This window comes from Streptopelia decaocto (assembly GCF_964273445.1).
Source record: "Streptopelia decaocto genome assembly, contig: HAP1_SCAFFOLD_73, whole genome shotgun sequence".
NCBI lineage: Eukaryota > Metazoa > Chordata > Aves > Columbiformes > Columbidae > Streptopelia > Streptopelia decaocto.
This window is the reverse complement of record NW_028115688.1, coordinates 332,987-340,497: the sequence shown is the minus strand read 5'-3', so window position 1 is coordinate 340,497 and position 7,511 is coordinate 332,987.

Sequence of the window (7,511 nt, the reverse complement as noted above, 5' to 3'; positions counted from 1 at the left end):
CCTCTATGTCATCATAGTGACCCTGCCGGAAACGCTGTGCCTCTGTGCAACCATAGTGACCCTGCCTGAGACGCTGTGTCTCTGTGCCATCATAGTGACCCTGCCTGGAGACGCTGTGCCTCTGTGCCACCACAGTGACCCTGCCTGAGACGCTGTGCCTCCGTGCCATCATAGTGACCCTGCCTGAGACGCTGTGCCTCCGTGCCACCATAGTGACCCTGCCTGGAGACGCTGTGCCTCTGTGCCATCATAGTGACCCTGCCTGAGACGCTGTGCCTCTGTGCCACCATAGTGACCCTGCCTGAGACGCTGTGCCTCTGTGTACCATAGTGACCCTGCCTGGAGACGCTGTGCCTCTGTGCCACCATAGTGACCCTGCCTGAGACGCTGTGCCTCTGTGCCATCATAGTGACCCTGCCTGAGACCCTGTGCCTCTGTGCCACCATAGTGACCCTGCCGGAGACGCTGTGCCTCTGTGCAACTATAGTGACCCTGCCTGAGACGCTGTGCATCTGTGCCATCATAGTGACCCTGCCTGATACGCTGTGCCTCTGCGCCATCATAGTGACCCTGGCGGAGACGCTGTGCCTCTGTGCCATCATAGTGACCCTGCCTGACACCCTGTGCCTCTGTGTCATCATAGTCACCCTGCCTGAGACCCTGTGCCTCTCTGCCACCATAGTGACCCTGCCGGAGACGCTGTGCCTCTGTGCCATCATAGTGACCCTGCCTGGAAACGCTGTGCCTCTGTGCCACTATAGTGACCCTGCCTGAGACGCTGTGCCTCTGTGCCATCATAGTGACCCTGCCTGAGACGCTGTGTCTCTATGCCATCATAGTGACCTTGCCTGGAGACGCTGTGCCTCTGTGCCATCATCGTGACCCTGCCTGAGACGCTGTGCCTCTGTGCCATCATAGTGACCCTGCCGGAGACGCTGTGCCTCTGTGCCATCATAGTGACCCTGCCGGAGACGCTGTGCCTCTGTGCCATCATAGTGACCCTGCCTGAGACGCTGTGCCTCTGTGCCGTCATAGTGACCCTGCCTGAGACGCTGTGCCTCTGTGCCATCATAGTGACCCTGCCTGGAGACGCTGTGCCTCTGTGCCATCATAGTGACCCTGCCTGGAGACGCTGTGCCTCTGTGCCATCACGGTGACCCTGTCTGAGACGCTGTGCCTCTGTGCCATCATAGTGACCCTGCCTGAGACGCTGTGCCTCTGTGCCATCATAGTGACCCTGCCGGAGACGCTGTGCCTCTGTGCCATCATAGTGACCCTGTCTGAGACACTGTGCCTCTGTGCCATCATAGTGACCCTGCCTGACACGCTGTGCCTCTGTGCCATCATAGTGACCCTGCCTGGGGACGCTGTGCCTCTGTGCCATCATAGTGACCCTGCCTGGAGACGCTGTGCCTCTATGCCATCATAGTGACCCTGCCTGGAGACGCTGTGCCTCTGTGCCATCATAGTGACCCTGCCTGGAGACGCTGTGCCTCTGTGCCATCATAGTGACCCTGCCTGACACGCTGTGCCTCTGTGCCATCATAGTGACCCTGCCTGAGACCCTGTGCCTCTGTGCCATCATAGTGACCCTGTCTGAGACCCTGTGCCTCTGTGCCATCATAGTGAACCTGCCTGACACGCTGTGCCTCTGTGCCATCATAGTGACCCTGCCTGAGACCCTCTGCCTCTGTGCCACCATAGTGACCCTGCCTGAGACGCTGTGCCTCTGTGCCACCATAGTGACCCTGCCTGTGACGCTGTGCCTCTGTGCCACCATAGTGACCCTCCCTGAGACGCTGTGCCTCTGTGCCACCATAGCGACCCTGCCTGAAGACGCTGTGCCTCTGTGCCATCATATTGACACTGCCTGAGACGCTGTGCCTCTGTGCCATCATAGTGACCCTGCCTGAGACCCTGTGCCTCTGTGCCACCATAGTGACCCCGCCGGAGACGCTGTGCCTCTGTGCCATCTCAGTGACCCTGTCTGATACCCTGAGCCTCTGTGTCATCATAGTGACCCTGCCGGAAACGCTGTGCCTCTGTGCAACCATAATGACCCTGCCTGAGACGCTGTGCCTCTGTGCCATCATAGTGACCCGGCCTGATACGCTGTGCCTCTTTGCCATCATAGTGACCCTGCCTGAGACCCTGTGCCTCTGTGCCACCATAGTGACCCTGCCTGGAAAAGCTGTGCCTCTGTGCCACCATAGTAACCCTGCCTGAGACGCTGTGTCTCTGTGCCATCATAGTGACCCTGCCTGGAGACGCTGTGCCTCTGTGCCACCATAGTGACCCTGCCTGAGACGCTGTGCCTCTGTGCCATCATAGTGACCCTGCCTGAGACGCTGTGCCTCTGTGCCATCATAGTGACCCTGCCTGAGACGCTGTGCCTCTGTGCCATCATAGTGACCCTGCCTGAGACGCTGTGCCTCTGTGCCATCATAGTGACCCTGCCTGGAGACGCTGTGCCTCTGTGCCATCATAGTGACCCTGCCTGGAGACGCTGTGCCTCTGTGCCATCACGGTAACCCTGCCACAGACGCTGTGCCCCTGTGCCATCATAGTGACCCTGTCTGAGACCCTGTGCCTCTGTGCCATCATAGTGACCCTGCCTGACACGCTGTGCCTCTGTGCCATCATAGTGACCCTGCCTGAGACCCTGTGCCTCTGTGCCATCATAGTGACCCTGCCTGAGACGCTGTGCCTCTGTTCCACCATAGTGACCCTGCCTGGAGACGCTGTGCCTCTGTGTCATCATAGTGACCCTGCCTGGAGACGCTGTGCCTCTGTGCCATCATAGTGACCCTGCCTGGAGACGCTGTGCCTCTGTGCCATCACGGTGACCCTGTCTGAGACGCTGTGCCTCTGTGCCATCATAGTGACCCTGCCTGAGACCCTGTGCCTCTGTGCCACCATAGTGACCCTGACTGTGACGCTGTGCCTCTGTGCCACCATAGTGACCCTCCCTGAGACGCTGTGCCTCTGTGCCACCATAGTGACCCTGCCTGAAGACGCTGTGCCTCTGTGCCATCATAGTGACCCTGCCTGAGACGCTGTGCCTCTGTGCCATCATAGTGACCCCTCCGGAGACGCTGTGCCTCTGTGCCATCATAGTGACCCTGCCTGAGACGCTGTGCCTCTGTGCCATCATAGTGACCCCGCCGGAGACGCTGTGCCTCTGTGCCATCTTAGTGACCCTGCCTGATACCCTGTGCCTCTATGTCATCATAGTGACCCTGCCGGAAACGCTGTGCCTCTGTGCAACCATAGTGACCCTGCCTGAGACGCTGTGTCTCTGTGCCATCATAGTGACCCTGCCTGGAGACGCTGTGCCTCTGTGCCACCATAGTGACCCTGCCTGAGACGCTGTGCCTCCGTGCCATCATAGTGACCCTGCCTGAGACGCTGTGCCTCCGTGCCACCATAGTGACCCTGCCTGGAGACGCTGTGCCTCTGTGCCACCATAGTGACCCTGCCTGAGACGCTGTGCCTCTGTGCCACCATAGTGACCCTGCCTGAGACGCTGTGCCTCTGTGTACCATAGTGACCCTGCCTGGAGACGCTGTGCCTCTGTGCCACCATAGTGACCCTGCCTGAGACGCTGTGCCTCTGTGCCATCATAGTGACCCTGCCTGAGACCCTGTGCCTCTGTGCCACCATAGTGACCCTGCCGGAGACGCTGTGCCTCTGTGCAACCATAGTGACCCTGCCTGAGACGCTGTGCATCTGTGCCATCATAGTGACCCTGCCTGATACGCTGTGCCTCTGCGCCATCATAGTGACCCTGGCGGAGACGCTGTGCCTCTGTGCCATCATAGTGACCCTGCCTGACACCCTGTGCCTCTGTGTCATCATAGTCACCCTGCCTGAGACCCTGTGCCTCTCTGCCACCATAGTGACCCTGCCGGAGACGCTGTGCCTCTGTGCCATCATAGTGACCCTGCCTGGAAACGCTGTGCCTCTGTGCCACTATAGTGACCCTGCCTGAGACGCTGTGCCTCTGTGCCATCATAGTGACCCTGCCTGAGACGCTGTGTCTCTATGCCATCATAGTGACCTTGCCTGGAGACGCTGTGCCTCTGTGCCATCATCGTGACCCTGCCTGAGACGCTGTGCCTCTGTGCCATCATAGTGACCCTGCCGGAGACGCTGTGCCTCTGTGCCATCATAGTGACCCTGCCGGAGACGCTGTGCCTCTGTGCCATCATAGTGACCCTGCCTGAGACGCTGTGCCTCTGTGCCGTCATAGTGACCCTGCCTGAGACGCTGTGCCTCTGTGCCATCATAGTGACCCTGCCTGGAGACGCTGTGCCTCTGTGCCATCATAGTGACCCTGCCTGGAGACGCTGTGCCTCTGTGCCATCACGGTGACCCTGTCTGAGACGCTGTGCCTCTGTGCCATCATAGTGACCCTGCCTGAGACGCTGTGCCTCTGTGCCATCATAGTGACCCTGCCGGAGACGCTGTGCCTCTGTGCCATCATAGTGACCCTGTCTGAGACGCTGTGCCTCTGTGCCATCATAGTGACCCTGCCTGACACGCTGTGCCTCTGTGCCATCATAGTGACCCTGCCTGAGACGCTGTGCCTCTGTGCCATCATAGTGACCCTGCCTGGGGACGCTGTGCCTCTGTGCCATCATAGTGACCCTGCCTGGAGACGCTGTGCCTCTATGCCATCATAGTGACCCTGCCTGGAGACGCTGTGCCTCTGTGCCATCATAGTGACCCTGCCTGGAGACGCTGTGCCTCTGTGCCATCATAGTGACCCTGGCGGAGACGCTGTGCCTCTGTGCCATCATAGTGACCCTGTCTGAGACCCTGTGCCTCTGTGCCATCATAGTGAACCTGCCTGACACGCTGTGCCTCTGTGCCATCATAGTGACCCTGCCTGAGACCCTCTGCCTCTGTGCCACCATAGTGACCCTGCCTGAGACGCTGTGCCTCTGTGCCACCATAGTGACCCTGCCTGTGACGCTGTGCCTCTGTGCCACCATAGTGACCCTCCCTGAGACGCTGTGCCTCTGTGCCACCATAGTGACCCTGCCTGAAGACGCTGTGCCTCTGTGCCATCATATTGACACTGCCTGAGACGCTGTGCCTCTGTGCCATCATAGTGACCCTGCCTGAGACCCTGTGCCTCTGTGCCACCATAGTGACCCCGCCGGAGACGCTGTGCCTCTGTGCCATCTCAGTGACCCTGTCTGATACCCTGAGCCTCTGTGTCATCATAGTGACCCTGCCGGAAACGCTGTGCCTCTGTGCAACCATAATGACCCTGCCTGAGACGCTGTGCCTCTGTGCCATCATAGTGACCCGGCCTGATACGCTGTGCCTCTTTGCCATCATAGTGACCCTGCCTGAGACCCTGTGCCTCTGTGCCACCATAGTGACCCTGCCTGGAAACGCTGTGCCTCTGTGCCACCATAGTAACCCTGCCTGAGACGCTGTGTCTCTGTGCCATCATAGTGACCCTGCCTGGAGACGCTGTGCCTCTGTGCCACCATAGTGACCCTGCCTGAGACGCTGTGCCTCTGTGCCATCATAGTGACCCTGCCTGAGACGCTGTGCCTCCGTGCCACCATAGTGACCCTGCCTGGAGACGCTGTGCCTCTGTGCCACCATAGTGACCGTGCCTGAGACGCTGTGCCTCTGTGCCACCATAGTGACCCTTCCTGAGACGCTGTGCCTCTGTGTCACCATAGTGACCCTGCCTGGAGACGCTGTGCCTCTGTGCCATCATAGTGACCCTGCCGGAGACGCTGTGCCTCTGTGCCATCATAGTGACCCTGCCTGTGACGCTGTGCCTCTGTGCCACCATAGTGACCCTGCCTGGAGACGCTGGCCTCTGTGCCACCATAGTGACCCTGCCTGAAGACGCTGTGCCTCTGTGCCATCATAGTGACCCTGCCTGCGACGCTGTGCCTCTGCGCCATCATAGTGACGCTGCCTGACACCCTGTGCCTCTGTTTCATCATAGTCACCCTGCCTGAGACCCTGTGCCTCTGTGCCATCATAGTGACCCTGCCGGAGACGCTGTGCCTCTGTGCCATCATAGTGACCCTGCCTGGAAACGCTGTGCCTCTGTGCCACTATAGTGACCCTGCCTGAGACGCTGTGCCTCTGTGCCACCATAGTGACCCTGCCTGGAGACGCTGTGCCTCTGTGCCATCATAGTGACCCTGCCTGAGACGCTGTGCCTCTGTGCCACCATAGTGACCCTGCCTGAGACGCTGTGCCTCTGTGCCATCATAGTGACCCTGCCGAAGACGCTGTGATTGTGTGCCATCATAGTGACCCTGCCTGGAGACGCTGTGCCTCTGTGCCATCATCGTGACCCTGCCTGAGACGCTGTGCCTCTGTGCCATCATAGTGACCCTGCCGGAGACGCTGTGCCTCTGTGCCATCATAGTGACCCTGCCTGGAGACGCTGTGCCTCTGTGCCATCATAGTGACCCTGCCTGAGACACTGTGCCTCTGTGCCATCATAGTGACCGTGCCTGAGACGCTGTGCCTCTGTGCCACCATAGTGACCCTGCCTGAGACGCTGTGCCTCTGTGCCATCATAGTGACCCTGCCTGAGACGCTGTGCCTCGGTGCCACCATAGTGACCCTGCCGGAGACGCTGTGCCTCTGTGCCATCATAGTGACCCTGCCTGAGACGCTGTGCCTCTGTGCCATCATAGTGACCCTGCCGGAGACGCTGTGCCTCTGTGCCACCATAGTGACCCTGCCGGAAACGCTGTGCCTCTGTGCAACCATAGTGACCCTGCCTGAGATGCTGTGCCTCTGTGCCACCATAGTGACCCTGCCGGAAACGCTGTGCCTCTGTGCCACCATAGTGACCCTGCCTGAGACGCTGTGACTCTGTGCCATCATAGTGACCCTGCCTGGAAACGCTGTGCCTCGGTGCCACCATAGTGACCCTGCCTGGAGACGCTGTGCCTCTGTGCCACCATAGTGACCCTGCCTGGAGACGCTGTGCCTCTGTGCCGTCATAGTGAACCTGCCTGGAAACGCTGTGCCTCTGTGCCACCATAGTGACCCTGCCTGGAGACGCTGTGCCTCTGTGCCACCATAGTGACCCTGCCGGAGACGCTGTGACTCTGTGCCATCATAGTGACCCTGCCTGGAGACGCTGTGCCTCTGTGCCATCATAGTGACCCTGCCTGGAGACACTGTGCCTCTGTGCCATCATAGTGACCCTGCCTGAGACGCTGTGCCTCTGTGCCATCATAGTGACCCTGCCTGGAGACACTGTGCCTCTGTGCCATCATAGTGACCCTGCCTGAGACGCTGTGCCTCTGTGCCACCATAGTGACCCTGCCTGGAGACGCTGTGCCTCTGTGCCACCATAGTGACCCTGCCTGAGACACTGTGCCTCTGTGCCATCATAGTGACCCTGCCTGAGATGCTGTGCCTCTGTGCCACCATAGTGACCCTGCCGGAGAGGCTGTGCCTCTGTGCCATCATAGTGACCCTGCCTGAGACGCTGTGCCTCTGTGCCATCA